Consider the following 16492-nt stretch of genomic DNA (forward strand, 5'->3'; position numbering starts at 1 on the left):
GCACCTCATAATGGGGCCTGAATCTCGGGAAGCAGGGGGTCCCCAGACCTTAAACCAATGCCGTTCAGCTCCGGAGACACCCTGCACATGTACACTATGAATAAAATTGTATTTAAACGATTTTTTAATTTGCCGATGTATGCGCCGAGAGAGCGGCGGATCTCTCTCTGCTGCAGACACATCTCAAGGGACGGGGTCTCGCCAGGCAGACTGTCTCGCCACCGGTTACTCGCCATGTTTGGCAATGTTGCTCTTGCTGTGATACGCCAGGGATTCGGTCCTTCCTGCATACAGCTAGGGCAACACACCAAAAACATGGCGAATTCAAACCCCCTGGCGAATGCAATTTTCCGCAGCTTAGTGCATGACCCCCTATATCCTCTGATTCCATTGAAGATTCTAATTCAGTTCCTGCTATTCCCCAGTCACCCACTTCAGAAACAAGCACCATGTCCTCCAATTTAATTGAAGAGTTTGCCCCGGTTTCTGCTATTTCCAACCACCCATGTCAGAGACAAGCACGATGTCCTTGGACCCCATGGAAACACCTAGTCTGGCCCCTGTGACTTCTCAAGTACCCTCGGCAGTGTCCAGTATACCGTCCTCGGACTCCGGTGCTGTACTTAGTGTAACCACTGTTGCTGTTCAATCCCTCGGGTCTGGAACAAACATTTTTTTCACTGATTATTCCGCAGCTTCTGTGATATCCAAGAATGACGTTAAGCCCCTCACTGCTGAGAATCGCTTTTTTCTTCCTAACTCCCATATAACTCCATGCTTAGCCTTAGAGTCTAGGATTCCGACTCCTCAGATAATACTGTCTCTCGCTGATTTTCCTACAGTATTCGAGGGTATCCGCTACAGACTACATGTCCGCTAATATGAACTCAGGGTTTTCTCACTTGGAACTTTCGATAATACCCGGTGTCTCTTTAGTTTCGAAAAACCCAGTGTTCAAGATGAAGTTAAATTTCACGATGTTTCCCACAATAATTGGGGTACATACTACTGGCTGTCCTACTCCTGTCGCAAAACTAGGGTAACCTCTCAGGATGGTTTCTGCAGCTACCGATGCTAAGGACTCTGTTTTTAAATTAGTCATACTCCTCTATGATTCTCCCACAGTATCATGTGAGACCTTGGAACCTGGGACCTCCTCTCCTAACTCAAGTTCATGTTCTCCGTTTTCTTTCCTTTTGTTGGAGGTATCCAGCTTTAACCCCAAAACTTCCATTCCTACGGCTGACTCACTGCTCACCTTGCCTCATGCTGTATCGGATAAGATCTGTCTTCTCACCTTTCAAACAGAGTCTTTATTTGCAGGTTTCTGTGCGGTGCCTGGAGTGCTCTCTCTGGATTGCATTTGGTCATCCTCTAGGACTGAAACGCCCATACTGGACATCTTTGCTTTGCCTGAGGCTTCCACCCCTGATTTCGGTAGGTACACTATGGGTATGTACATGCTATCCCCTAGTGCCTCCTTGATGCATACTACGTCCTTCGCCAAGGCCATAACTTCAGATTTAATACTCCCTAAATGTCAGAGGCCAATGGAGGCGGCTCTCTTTTCATCTGCCTGTACCGCGGCCAAGAATAACATAAACACTCCTATTGGCTCTTTCGAATTGCTTGGGACAACAATCCTGGCTCGTATAAAAAATACTGCTTCAATATCTTGCTGTGAAACTTCCCACCCAATACCCTCACTAACCACCACCCGGAATTCCTTGGGAGCTAAAGACTCTTGCAATTTCCTACGTGCTGATTCGAGCAAAGTCATTACTTGTCCTGAAGGCCTCTCTGCCATTCATGTCCAACAATCGGTGTTTAATGTTCCGTACTCATGGACTATTGCTATGCACCGGACACCTGACTGCTGTCCTTCTGATGTCCCTGTTCCAGAGTCTCCTGTCCTTTCACAACTTTGGATTTCCAAGTCCCCTGGGCCCGTTTTCCATGTACCAGGAACCGCAGTGCCAACGCTCTATTTTGTGGGATTCGCCTACAAGTACAGTATGTACACCTGGATTATGGACCTAATTCTCGCCTAAGACGCTTCAGGAATTACTCTAGGTCTCCCAGAACTATGAGTGGCCGTGTCCACCCGGGGCTCTCATCCAGAGGGGGGGGGGGGGGGTACTGTAAGGAATGCCAACAATCTGCAGGCTTTCAACACCACCTCCCGCCTAAGGAAGTTTAGGAACAACTCCATGTCCCCCAGATATATGATTGACCCTGTTCGCCTGGAGGTTTTGCTTGAGGGGGGGGGAGGGGGTCCTGTAAGAAATCAATTTCTGGCTTTGCTTGTAGCCTTGCAGATCTCTGCAGTTCACCTAAACTCCCTTTGAAATCAATAGCACCTGTGCTAGCTTTCACTGCAGCCCTAATCCTGTGCTCTGTCATTGGAAGCTTCTCACACACCACCCTCCTGTTATTGGCCCGTCGACCTTTATATACTGCTCGCCCACACTGCCTCACTGCCGAGCATAGTCCTATCTCAAAGGATGTTACTGTGTTTGCCACAAGCTACCTGTTTGGCCGTCCTGTTCCTGTATTCCTGTTCCTGGTTCCTTGATCTGGTTCCTGATCCCTGTTCCTGGTTCCTGTGACCTGCTGCCTTTTCCCATAGCAGAGGTCTGCCTATTGAGTCCTAGGTCTGCTGCTTTCTCCCCTCGCAGAGGCCTTGTTTGGACTCCTGTGCTGAAGCGCTGTTTTCCAGCACTGCCTGGCGGTGTGCCTGTTCCGGTCTCCTTCTCCCTTTGCTGAGACTGGTACAATGGGCCGTTCCTACTCCTCGCACTGAGGCCACCCCCGCACTGTTGCTGCTCCTACACTGAAGCGGAGAGCAATTGATTTCCCGTTGCCGAACCCCCTGCTTGATTACTTTGTCTCTACTGTCTCCAACCCAGAACCTGGCGTGTCAAAGGATTACCCTGGCCTCTCCAACCCTGACCCTGCTATGAACGACTATGAACTGCGCAATCCAGAACCGGCTTCATGGCCTAAGGTTGGTGGTTTCACATCCCCACCTCAGCCCTGTGGTCCGGTCTTGGTTTGTGGCGAGCACAAGCGTGATAGATTACAGTATTGCAGGGAGAGAATATGCAAAGACTTCACGGTCAGTGGTTAAAACCTTGGAGTCTGAAAAGATGAAGTTGGAGAAAAAGGTTACAAAATTAAAACAGAATAAGGCTCTGCGGACCAGTAAAGTATAGGTGTCTCCACAAAAAGAAAATGTATTGGGCCTGCTCAAGCATCAGTATCCCACAGCGACTAATGCCCATGAAGACAAGGGTACAGTGAGAGCTGGGGAGACCGCTCAACTGGAAAACGAGATTGCAAAGTTTGAACTGCTGGAGCAAGCACCAGCTAAACCTTCACCTGTCTAACAGGCAACAAACAAAGTTATGAGTACAGAATAAAAAAAAACCCTATTTTATTTACCCTCTCTTTTTTCCTTTTTTATTGTTCTTCTTCAATTCCCTTCTTTTCTCCCCCCCTTTCTACCCCCCTCCCCCCTTCTTCCTTCTTTCCCTTTTCCTCGTTTTTGCCTCTCTTTTAGTTTTTTCCAACATCATTGCTTTATGTTTCATGTTTCATGTTTGAGTATATGTTTTAATGTTTGTATGCATTTTGCACAATGTTTTAAATGCTGTTCATAAATTATATATGAAAATCCTTTTAATTTATATTACACTTGATTACAGGGGCCACTTATTAATGTGACTTTATAGGTCTTATTTTTTTATTTCTGTGGGATTTATATATTTTGTCAATGGTATATTATCTTTTCAATTTTATAGTGCCATTGAGTCAATTTACTATACATTTCATCATTATAGCCTATAATAGCATTATGAATTTAAAATATGAGAGGGGAGTGTTTGAGATCTATTCACCCCTCCCAGCTATTACCGTGATTGGCTGATCAGTCTCTGGGAACAGCCAATGACGGACTAAGATAGACATATAAAGGACCCCAGATAGGTGCCCCAGTAATTGCCTTATGAAGTATACTTGGTATACGAAACGCGTCGCGAGCTGTGTTGCTGGCTTTCACATACCTTGTTAGCTAGCATACATACAAGTGTATCTTTCCCGGTCGCGATTATCAAAATGGACAGGCATCCAGAGACGGCTACGGAGGGCTTCATTCCTACGCATGCGCACTACGCTCCAAACCACGCTCACACTCGTGGAGGTCAAATTGCAGATAGCGCTACAGAGTCAGCCCCAGCACGTGGGACTGTTATCTGGAAGGATTGACATTGCCCCTGTATACCTTTTTGAGTGATGCCCTACTAAAGAAGATATCGTTTAGATCGAGATGTATTAAAGTTTTATTCTATGTAAGTGATTACTATTTTTTCTACTTGGTAATAAACTTTATTACTCTTACCTTGGTGCACCCCCGTGTTCCTTTTTTTCTTGGGTAAAGAATCAAAAGCAGAACAATCCTTATCTGATGAAGCTGAAAAGACAGGAAGTTCTCTGGAAATGGATGGAGAATTGCAGCTCAATTCCAAAGAATACAAGTGAAAATTAAGTGCAATATAGCGCTAAATAAATGTACTAATGATCCCTGACGAAGAAACCCACAATTAGGAGTTTTGAAATGCGTTGGACAATTTTGGTCTAGCAGGGACACCATAGCAATGGACACTAGCGGTGACATCAGCAGAGGAGCCGATCGGTGAGACTCTGGAAGTATCTGACTCCGAGCACGGAAGGCGGATCTCCTCGAGGCACTGGCGTTTTGCACCCCATGGCGAGCGGTGTCGAACAGCTTTAAGACCAAACATTTATGGCGTGTCCTAGTCACCTTTGGTGAGTAGGATTCCAATTTTACCCTACGGCAGAGCAAAGTTTGTTTTAGCTAGCACTCAGATGTTTTACTAGTCTGATGTACTTTTGTACACAATTTTATCCTTCCATATTGTTATATTAAATTGCTCAGTTCATTTATTTCATGTCTATGTTCCTTGGGTACTGCACTATTGCAGTGTTTCTCTATGTTTTGTCTCCCCTCTCTTGAGGTATTCATTTAAGGAACAACACATTATCTACAGTCCAATTGAACTTCACAGGCCAATTCCTTTCCTCAGCGCCACAAGAGGTTTATCACTCTTAATTCCAAAGAAGCTGAACTGGCAACTGCAATGAGTGGAAAAAGAAGTGCAGAAGAACAGCTTAAAGAGCTGAAAACTCAATTAGCTATTCTTGAACGCTCTTTAAGTGATACCATGAAATGGCATGTCTAGGATAGTAGAAATAAATTAACAAACAACACACAGAACCCAGCAACCTCTGAGTCCCACAAAAATGCTTTGGCCAAAACTAAATGACCCTTTGTCAAGAGAATATATAAGTATTTTACTGTATATTTTTGTCATATTGGATGTAGCATTGGGCTTCTCTGTCGCTTTTGTTGTATACATTTGCCACGCTTAATAGCTCTCCTTTTTGACACTTATATACATATATATTTTGTGGGGGCTCAGAGGTTCCCAAAAAGAGCTTGCTGGGGTTCTGTGTGTTGTTTGTTAACTTATTTTCATCTGTCTCAGCTGTTGGAAGTTAGTGGCCCCTCCTTCCCAGGTTTTAAGCCCGCCCCTCCCCACTTCCCAAGTCAGCAGGTCCCTTTAATTTTACTAGATATAGATCCAATGTTGGTCTTTCTCACTCCTAATAGAGGTAAATGAGAATTTTAATCCTAATAGAGGTATATTAGTATTTTATCAAGTAGTGTTAGGACCTGTGAACAGGGTCTGCCTTGTCGAGGCTCACAGGCTTACAATGTTTGGCCAAATAGTTAACCTAAATTACCCTTTATCAAGAGAATATATAATTATTTTACTGTGTATTTTTGTCATATTGGATGTACCATTGGGTTTCTCTGTCGCTAGTAGAAATAGATTCCGGGCATCAGACAGAATTCAAAAGTAAGCTGACAGAGGTTTTGCAAGACCTGAGCAAGGGTTATAAGTAATGGACATGTAGTGCTAAAAAGGAGTCCATGGAAAAGATGGCGAGAGAAAGCTATTTGCGTAAATGATCTGCGACTGTCGCCATACAGTCTGCCTACAAAGAAAGGATCGCCCGAATCAAGGGGAAATCTCATGACCACGTGTTCAGTAGAAAGACTGTACTTGGAAAAAGTCCTCCTCGAGCAACTGAGTGCTGATCTCAAGCACCTTCTGGACGAGACACTAATAACCTGGAGAAAGCACCATCTGGAGGAGACACTAAAAACCATGGTAAACCCGAGCTTCCCATAAACAGGAGAGTTTGTAACAGAGATTTATTACCGTTGGAGAAAACTTGCCTCTAATCCAGCAGTGTGCTGTTTAATTGCACACCAGCAATCAACCAGACTACACCTGGCTAATTAGGACTGTCAGAAAAAGCCTGTTTTGGGAATCAGGAAGGAGATTCCTTAGTTCACAAGGGAGCTGACCAAGGAAGAAAAAAAAGACTGCAGAGAGTTCCTTAGCCCACAATATGGCTGACCTAAGGAAAGAGGGTCTTGATTGTATTCGCAAGACAAGGGGACAAGACCTATACCTGGAAACAGAGTGACATAGCACACAATGATGCTGACCCAGGAGAACAGAGAGGCCTTCCCCTACAAAAACCCCAGATACAGATAAGAGGCTTTCTTTTTGGACTGTTATATATATGTATGTTTGGGGTGGTAAGCAGCTTAGCTACCCACCCACTTCGAAAGGGCTGGCTTAAAATGTGTAGTGATTCCTCCAAAGTGGAGTAGGTTTTTCTTTTATGTTTTCTATTTACAGTGTTTAAAGGAACAGGCGCAATAAAGCCTTATTTTAATTTCACCTTAAAAACAGTCTCCATTGCATACCTATGCACTCATCTCTTACACTGCCCTTAGATTTTTTTTAGGTAATGTAGGATTTTTCGGTCTCTTAATAGGTTAATGTATGCATTTCACATTCCATGTAATATACTTTAGCTTACTTATGGGGCCAGTGTACTATGTGTTTTGGAGTCATTTTGAGAGATGCTCTGCCAGTTTTATATTTACAGTAAGTGCATGCATCGTGCCAAATTTGCCCAACAGATTGCCTCAGGGATCTCAGTTTCTAGAGCTAGCCTAAAGTCTGAAATAAACCAAAATTAACATACAATAACAACAAACATACAACCATAACATGCAAGTGAAGCTTGTGATATATAATCTTGAATCCCGATTTAATTTTTCCATTTTGAAGTTTTGGGTAATTTATTTCTGCACTTCCTTAGGACTGTTCGTGAATACACTGCCTTTTCAGTTGGGATCCAGAGTTTTGCTGGGTAGAAAAGTGTGAACCCGATCCCAGTATGGTACAACTTAGAACATATTCCTGAAAAGTCCTTCTTTTTTAGTGACACCTGCGTAGAGAATTCTTGGACTATCACAATTTTGTTGCCGTTAACCTCTATCGGCCCTTTTGTTTTGAAAGCTGTGAATATTCTTTTCTTCTCTTTCCAATCCAGGAATTGGTCAATTACAGATCTCGATCTTCTCTCTGACTCCATCTGAGTTCCAGATATTCTGGGATGGTTTAAACTAGTAGGGTAGCTTGTTGGGTTCCTCCAATCTTGTCTGTAATTCCAATGAACATTGTTATTCCTTGGTCCTTCATTTTGTCTTTTAGCCATACTTGGACTTCTTTTTAGTTGTTGAAGACTAGTTTGCAATTGTTTGTTTGTTACTTGTAATAACCGTTTGATTCTCCATTTGTGTGAGCATAGCTAGCCCTGTAGGTTTTCTTATGATTTTTGTATGGGTTTCAGTTTAGCCTCCATAATGGGGGTGATGTTTTTAATTGTTTGACTTGCAATTGCTTTGCAGTGTGAAACCTCTAAATCCTGTTTCACCATCTTGTCTTACTTGACATGCTTTGGAGCCCTGTTTTTTGCTGATCTGCTAGTGAATTTGTCCATGTAGTGGATCATCTTTGGTAGCTTCTATTTTTTGGTTTGAGTAATTTTTCCTGCTATTCAAATATTAGACACTTTAACAAAAGGGCCACATAATCTAAAGTTTTGGGAATATCCACTCTATTCTGTTGTGATTTTGTTAGGATCAGGATTCATGTTGTTGTATGGGTGGTGTTCATTCTCCAAGTTTTCTATATGTGGTGTATCAGAGGAAGACATATGGCCCTCAGATCGTGAAGGGGTACTGTTACTATGAGTCTTTCAATGTTAAGGTACAGATACTGTCTTGTGGTGTCCCATATGCTTATTTTTTTGAAGGTGTATGGATAGTGAGGTCTGTGAGAATTCCTCTTTCTGCTTAGTTAGCTTTTCCTTTTCACTCCCCTTAAAAGTAAGGCCTTCTCAAGCTATAGTCCCCATGATATGGTTATCCTTCACCACCTAGGGCATCCTCACTCACCAGCCAGTTTTGATACCTTGTTCCCTGCTTTTTCCAGAATTCTTCTGTGGTTAATTCCTCAGCCCTACATGGCTCATATTGGTCTGTATAATCTGGTTGTTGACGTCATGCTTCATCGTCACCATGCATTCATAGTGGCTATTTTAGGAGGAAGAGGGTGATGTTTTTGGCGGGTTTGCCTCCACTCTTCTTCGGCCTTTTTTCAGACCAATCTGTATGGCCTTTTCTGTCTGCGTTGCTGTTTCGTGCCCGCCTCTTCACATTCAGCTGGTGGCCATTTTGGTCTGTGGCAGTGGAGTGGAGAGGAATGAAGGGGGGGGGGGGGGGGAAGTAATTTCAGGTAGGAAAAGAACCCAGTTCTTATCATAAATGTCTTCATGTATCCCCAGCAAAGGTTCTTACCCACTTGCTCATTGTATATATAGCTTTTGTTGATCGTTTATTGATCTTTTGTTTCCTGTTTTCTAATTCTTTGGATGGAGCTACTGTGATATGCGTCTTCCATTCTTAATGTCCTGGCCTTGCCCCTGTCCTCAACTCTCTTTGTGATAAGAGCACTTTCTTTTATTATTGATCCATCGTCTTGTTTGAATGCAGAGTTTTGCTTCTTCCCAACTATAAGTCACTGCTTGATCTGCTATAAGCTTTTGTTATCTAATAGTCTTTATCACAGTTAAATCTTCTGTTATACCTTGTGGATTGTCTTTCACAGCTCAGCATATTCAATTCGTATTCTTGCTTCTTCGGATTGCTTCTGTACATTCCTCATTGTCTCCTCATGAATTGTTTTGTCTCATAATATATTTTCTTATCTTGTTTGTTGTTAGTGATTCCTCCAGTTTTTTTCTGTGCTCTAAACTACAATCTTCATACAGTAAGTGTCACGGGAAACCAATGCTTTTAACACAAAAATATTCAGATCCTTTGATTGAGCAAAATGTGAGATAAAATAAATTGTGATTTATTTACACGAGAAACACACACAGCTTGATTTACAAAATAAAACGAATAAACACTTACTGGGACGGGGCAAAATTAAATAAAATGTTTCCGGATTGAACTTCACCAAAATAAAGTCTCTAGGCACCAATTTCCAGGAGCGGGGTTGGTGCGCACATAAAGCCACGAAACAGTCTTTGGCTAGTGGCGCTGACCGCAACCACTCTTAATCCGCCGAAGGTAATCTTTTCATTCTACCCTTGCAGGAGTCGTTCGCAAATCCTTTGTTCTAACAAGCTCTTGAAGTTGGGTACAATCCTTAGTTACGATGGAATAGTCTTTGTACCGCACAATGTATCTTAGATGAATCTCTTTACATGATGGAACTAAAGCCCGATTGGCTGCAGAGACTTTTAAAAGCACCAAAGTCTTATCGGTATAATGTGCAGCCAATCCCTGAGGGGTAACAATGCATCCCACCTATTGGCAAGGTTCGCCCATACTTCATGTAGCCGGGCAGAGGCTTCAAGGTATGCTACAGTCATGCGCAAACTTCACACCTGAGCCGCTTAGCATACTTAACAAAGTCCACTTCCCTGGCAACATGTTGTCTACCTGTCCCCGGACATCTGGACACCTGGCAGGAAAACCTGTTTACATATACTTTCCTTCACTTAACACTTTAAGGTGTTGGTACCTTTTTATGTCCGGACTTTCCTAGACATTCTGGAGTTATCTCAGCGTGATGTCTTACTTAAGTTTATGCATGACTCACTGACCGTAATGGCTGGCCATACCTCTGGGAATCACTGTACTTGTGAACCAAGTGTTTCCGCTGCTCCACCTGCTTGAATGTAAATGCCCTTGCTCTTATCATTTTAATACACCAAAAGACGTGGATTTTCATTCACTACTTTTTATAAAAGTTAATAAGAAGGAAAACATAACTGCTTTACTGTTGGGATCCCAGCAGCATTCACACCAAATTTCATAGCACCCGCATACTCCTAACCTAAGTTAGCTCCCTGCGTCTGCGCTTTGTGAAAAAGCGTCTGGAGTTTAAACCGTTTTTGCTGTGCTGTTTGGAAACATTGTTGCAATACTCGGAAATAATCTATAACTGCGACCGCACTCATGCAATGTACCGTAGTATAACGAAGTGGTAATCATGGTTGCGATACTCGGAACTAATACATAACGGTGACCACACTGATACAATATAGCTTAGTATAATATGTGTGGTCCCCTTATTCCTAGCAGGACATACATAAACAATTATAATGCATTTACCGGTTTGCAGCCAACAGTGGGCTGCAGAGCTGACACTTCACATTTAAAATATGACTCAGGGGCACCCAGCCGGGCATAATGAAAACAGGAAACAAGGGAAGCAATGGGTTAAAGCAATACGATTCCCAAGATCTAATTAGAAATGGGCTTCCAAAAGAAGGAAATTACCTCCTAGAGGGGAGAGAGTGAGGGGAGATCTAAACTATAGATTTCACAATACTTACACGGCCTAGTGTAAGTACGGGGACTGAGAGGGGTTTCTGTAGGAGTCCCACCCGTTCTCCTTAGTCCAACACCACAGGGATAGATGTCATGCGCAGATCGGTTTCTCGCAGAGGAAATCCTCCGCTTGGCAAATGTGTCCCGTCACCCCACGTGTGGCGACAGAAGGTGAGTGAGGCAATGGTATATAACAGATCAATAAAGTTATTGATAAGTGTCAGCAGATCACTCACATGCAGAAATAACACAGGCTAGCTCCCATAGATGGAAGATGCGTCCTGCAGCAGCAGATAACCCAGTAGCCGCGTCTGGTATGCAGGGAGATGGAAACACTGCGTGCGGCTGCGTGCGACTGCTCTCGCCAACTACGGAGGCACCCATGGATCACGAACAGCAAACGGAATGGAGCTACGCGTTTCGCCGAGACTTCGGCTTCCTCAGGCTCAAAGGTCCTGTCATGTTATATAGACCCTATATCCAATTATTATTAATTGAAAAATGTTCATATGGCAATTTGTGGCCAAACATACCAATTTTGAGTATTTACCCTCAAATACACTTGTTTAAGTCACTCTTTGCAGCAGAGTAATACTGAATGTACACTTTACAAGCATAACTGGTTGGAAATAACAATTAACTCCATGTGGACATATTAGCAATAATAAAAAGAGTTTAAATAAAGAGGTATTCATTAAAAAAACATCTGTGAGACCATATTAAACACAAACGATTTTATCTATTTCTAATGTGAAAAGATGAAAGCCAAAAAACTTTCACTTAAGCAATATTTTCATGTCTGTTTTACATAAGAAATTACAAATATTTACATTGCTGTAAACATTGCTAACAATAAGCCCCAATGGGACCATAGAGGGAAAATTTGAAAAGCATATGCTATGGCATTAAAAACATATTACTTAAAACATACATTATCCATTTTACTAAAAAATCATCCTAGAAACAATCTATAATAAATATAATTTATACATAAAATATGAAAATGACATATGATACATGATAAAATTCAATCTGTAAAAACAGAATAAAATCAAGAAGAAAAAGAAAAAAAAAGAGATTAGGACATGCAAATGCGAGCAAGCAGTCAACTCAGCAATCAAAGAGTCTACCCATAATAAATGCAAATAATTGCAAACAGTTAACTCGTCAAACAAAGGGTGTATCAATAATTAAAAAGTGTGAATTTAAAATATATAGACTCCATATCCACTATATGTAGGGATGAATAAAGCGGATATCAGTACAGAAAGAGACCCATGACTTGTGCACAAACTAAAAAATGCTGCAATATCCAGGTCTACATACAAGCCATGAGGGGTTCAGTGTTTTTAACTGGTAGATCCAGAACGTCTCCCGTTGACAGAGAGTCTGAGTCTATCACCACCCCTCCAATTCTCTGCTACATCTTCAATCCCCCGATATACCAATCCTGAAGGGTCTCCCCCATGTGTAATACTGAAGTGCTGAGAGACACTGTGTGTGGATAGACCTCTACGGATATTACTATGTGCTCCAGTATGCGGACCCTTAGACTCCATGAAGTCCGGCCCACATACTGGAGACCGCACGGGCATTCCAAGAGGTATACGATGAAAGTCGTCCTGCAGTCTATGAATTGTTTAGTTTTAAAAATCTTTTTGGTGATATTTGAACCAAAGTTAATCTTCTCTTTAGAAGCTTGTTTGCAAGCCTTGCAGTTGAAACAATTAAAAAAGCCAACTGGTTTTGGCATCCAGTGTGCATTCTCTCTTAAATATGCTTGGGGCCAATTTAGATTTCATATTTTCTGCTCTTCTAAAAATCACCCTTGGGACCCAGGTAGATAGTCCCGTAGTACCAAGTCTTTGCGTAAGACATGCCAATGTCGTTTTAAGATATTCCCTATTTTGTGGGCCTCATGGTTGTATTGTGTCACAAAGGGCACTACAAACACTGTGCTCATGGTGTGAGTCTCGGGCACTGTGACAGAGTCACTAACTCAGTAGGCTGGAATAGTGAATGGAGAGACGCTGCAGCCAGTTCACAGAGTGTTAATCTCCTCAGACAGAAAGAAGCACACCTGCAGCCTAATTAAGCAGGAGGCCTGAGAGACTGCAGGTTTTAAAGCAGGAAGTGACACACACACAGAGAGCTTGTTTTTCCACAGGAAGGTGGAGAGAACTCTCCCGGCTAGGAAGCCGTTGCTGTTGCTCTGGTCCCCAAGTCCTGCAAGGAGCTAGGCTGCTGGGACCAGCTGGGACCCCAACCCAGGATAAAGATCAAGATCGCTGCGAGGCTGGACATAGCCTGCTTCCCGGAACCGTGTTCCTGTTTGCTACTGGAGCGGCAAAACAGATAAGACTTTATTCTTATACGTATCGTTATCCTTTGTGTAGCATGTTTTGGGCATGACCAGTTTAGCTGGCTGTCCTGTTAGTAAGGGCTCAAGAAGTGAGTTAGTGTCCCTAACGGGACTAGGCTTTAATTTTCAAGAAAGTAGTTTCTTAAAGGGACAGTGCACCCGTACTTATTTTGGTTGTGGCTAATAAACCACTAGTGTGTAAAGTTTCCCATCGTGTCTAGCATCTTACTGACCCCGCCGCGAGGCCGTCCTGCCACAGGCACCAAAAGATATTTCTTATTCAACTGAGAGGTTTTGTATTGAGCTTTCTCAATAATATCCGGTTTGTAATCTCTCTCCTCAAATTTGATTTTTAAAAAGTTAGCCTGTTCCTTGTAGACGTCGTCCTCATTGCAATTTTGGCGAATACGCAGAAAATTGTCCATACAGTATATTTTCTAACCAGCGCGGGTGGTGGCAGCTGCTATTTAAAAGAAAATTGTAAGTATCAATTTCCTTGAAAAATGTCTTAGTTTTAACAAAGTTGTTCTCAATATATATTGTGAGATCAAGGAAGTTGATGCTATGGGGGCTGCTCTCTGAAGTAAAGGTCAAATTCAAACTGTTGTTGTAATATGACTTAAAAACAGTTTTAGATCCTCTTGGCTCCCCCGCCAAATAAAAATGACATCGTCAATAAATCTCTTCCATAGGACTAGGTCTGCTCTGAACGGGTTGCCTGACCATGTATTGGTCTCTTCCCACTCTGCCATGAAAATATTAGCATAGCTGGAGTAAACCTAGTCCTATGGCCGTTCCATATTTTTGTAGGAACAGAGTGCCGTCAAGCCAAAATACATTGTGAGTTAAGATGAACCGTATCCCATCCAGCAAAAATAGTTTTTGTTCAGGCTGGATCTGCGGGTCCCTATCAATGGCTTCCTAATAGCCTCACACCCGTCCTCATGTCGAATGGAGGTGTATAACGAAGTGACATCACATGTCACTAATGTGAAATCCTCATGCCACTGTATTCCAGACATAATATTAAGTTCTTGTAAAGTATCTCTCTGATATGAATTTGCGCTAGTGGTGTACTTTTGTAAGTATAAATCTACATATTCTGAGAGATTCTGGTGAGGGACCCAATGCCTGAAATAATAGGTCTCCCTGGTGGTTTCAGACGATCCTTATGGACTTTGGGCAAGAAATAAAACACAGCTGTAACTGGTTTAGTTCTTAATAAATAGGTAAATTCTTTCTCGCCCAAAGTCCCGATCCCTTTTGCCTCAATCAGCATTCTGGTTAATTCTTCCTAATATAGTTTGGAGGGATCTCGTTCATGTTTTTCATAAGTGACCGTGTCATTTAGGATGTGTTGAAATTCTGAGAGGTAGTAGCTGGTGTCCATCACCACTACCCCTCCACCCTTATCCGCTGGTTTAATGGTGATACTTCTATCATCAGTAAGTATCTTTAGTGCCTCCCTTTCTTGTTTACTGAGATTGTTATTATATCTGTTCCTATTATTAGTGAATTTTTCAAAATCTTCCAAAATAAATTGTTTAAAAACCTCCAAATGGTGTCCTTTGCAATAGCTGGGATAAAAACTGGATTTGCTCTTCAAATTAGAGTGTAAAAATCTATCAGGCATTGACATATCTCCACTTGGCACTATGGCTGTCTGAACAGATTGTTCTACTTTCTGATTCACCGTGTTTTTATTAAGGAAAAGCCTTTTTACCGTGAGTTGCCGTAAATATTTATGTGCATCCATAAATAGCTCAAAACCACTCGGGCCTCGTGAAGGGGCAAAACTTAAACCTTTAGCTAAAACATTGGACTGTGCTTCAGACTTTGGAATTAATATTGAAAACACTGCTCAATGTAATGACCTTTTGCTCTCTGCGGGCATAATACCTTTATTTACTGGCCTGGGTACCCCTTCAACGTCACAGTAAGTTCTTCATAATTGTTTGTTAAAGTGTCCATATGCATTTTGAGAAAGCTGAAGAGATTTTTCAGTCCTAGTTGAAATTACCTGCTGTTATTCTTGAGGGTATTGATGTTGATTGCTTTTGTCTTCTTTTTTAATCAGTTTTCTCCTTTCTAACTTTGCATTCAGATATAATCTGCAGTGAACCAATCAATAATAACTCCTTGTGTCAAACAGTTAAGCACTGTTCAGTCTTCAATCATGTGTTTCTTGTTAGTTAATTTAATTCTTGACTCCATTGTGTTCATTCCATGCCTATTTTCTATTTGAATTCTTCTTGAATAAAGCATTCATGATGCAGCAGTTTAAATTTTTTTGAAATTCTACAAATCTATTCCCATTTTTATTCTTGCTACCATAACCATACTTAACAACTGATGCTTTGCTTTTCTGCTGGACACCACTCTTTGCATTGAAATATCCCATTATGATCTTGAGGTGGAAATTTACTTTGTTCTTAATTTGGTTGATTTCATGGTAGAAGTCTTAACATCATTGTCTGTGTGACTTTATGGTGGAGCATACACTTTGATTATTTGAAGACTGTATCTCTTTGTCAACTGAATATTTATTATGACTGCTCTTTCTGATGAGCTTTCACACTCCACGATGTTGTTTTTTCATCTCTTGTTAACGATGAAGCCTATGCCACAGATTTTTACATTATCCATTACTCTATAATAGAATGGGTGTCTTCTTTTGAGCTCAATGAGGTCTTCATCTTTTCTTGTAACTTCACTAAGACCAACAATATCCCATTTAATATTTCAAAGTTAGCCTTTCAGTTCTTGCAGTGCTGCGTCAATGGGGAAAGTTGTAGGTTGAATGACAGCTTTTGTTCAACCTCTGGGGATTATTAGCACTCTCTGCTTTCATGTCTTCTTCCTGAATACTGTCAAGCAAAGGGACATTATAGCCTCCGGAGAATGAGGGTGATTGCTTTGTGGTGTTTTCCATACTTGGGGATTGAGGCCTTACTTACAATACCGGTCTCATTTTAGTGTTGGCAAGTATTTTTCCCACTTTAGCCGGGTATATTTTTTAAGCTTTCATAGTATTTTTATACCTACCAACTAAAGTTCTACTATACGCCTTCAAGAACACCAGTTGCCACCATTCATGGAACACAAACACACACATGGTACTGTAAGTAATTTTAACAGATAGGCTAGAATCCTTACATGACGCTTAGGATTGACAATATTGTGTGGTCTTAATTATGGGATGTAGGGATGAAAAAAAGAGTAAGTATTGCAAGTGTGAGAATAAATACTAAAACAATCATCCACATGAAATTGAA

Source organism: Ascaphus truei, chromosome 1 (genome assembly GCF_040206685.1).
Source record: "Ascaphus truei isolate aAscTru1 chromosome 1, aAscTru1.hap1, whole genome shotgun sequence".
Taxonomy (NCBI): Eukaryota; Metazoa; Chordata; class Amphibia; order Anura; family Ascaphidae; genus Ascaphus; species Ascaphus truei.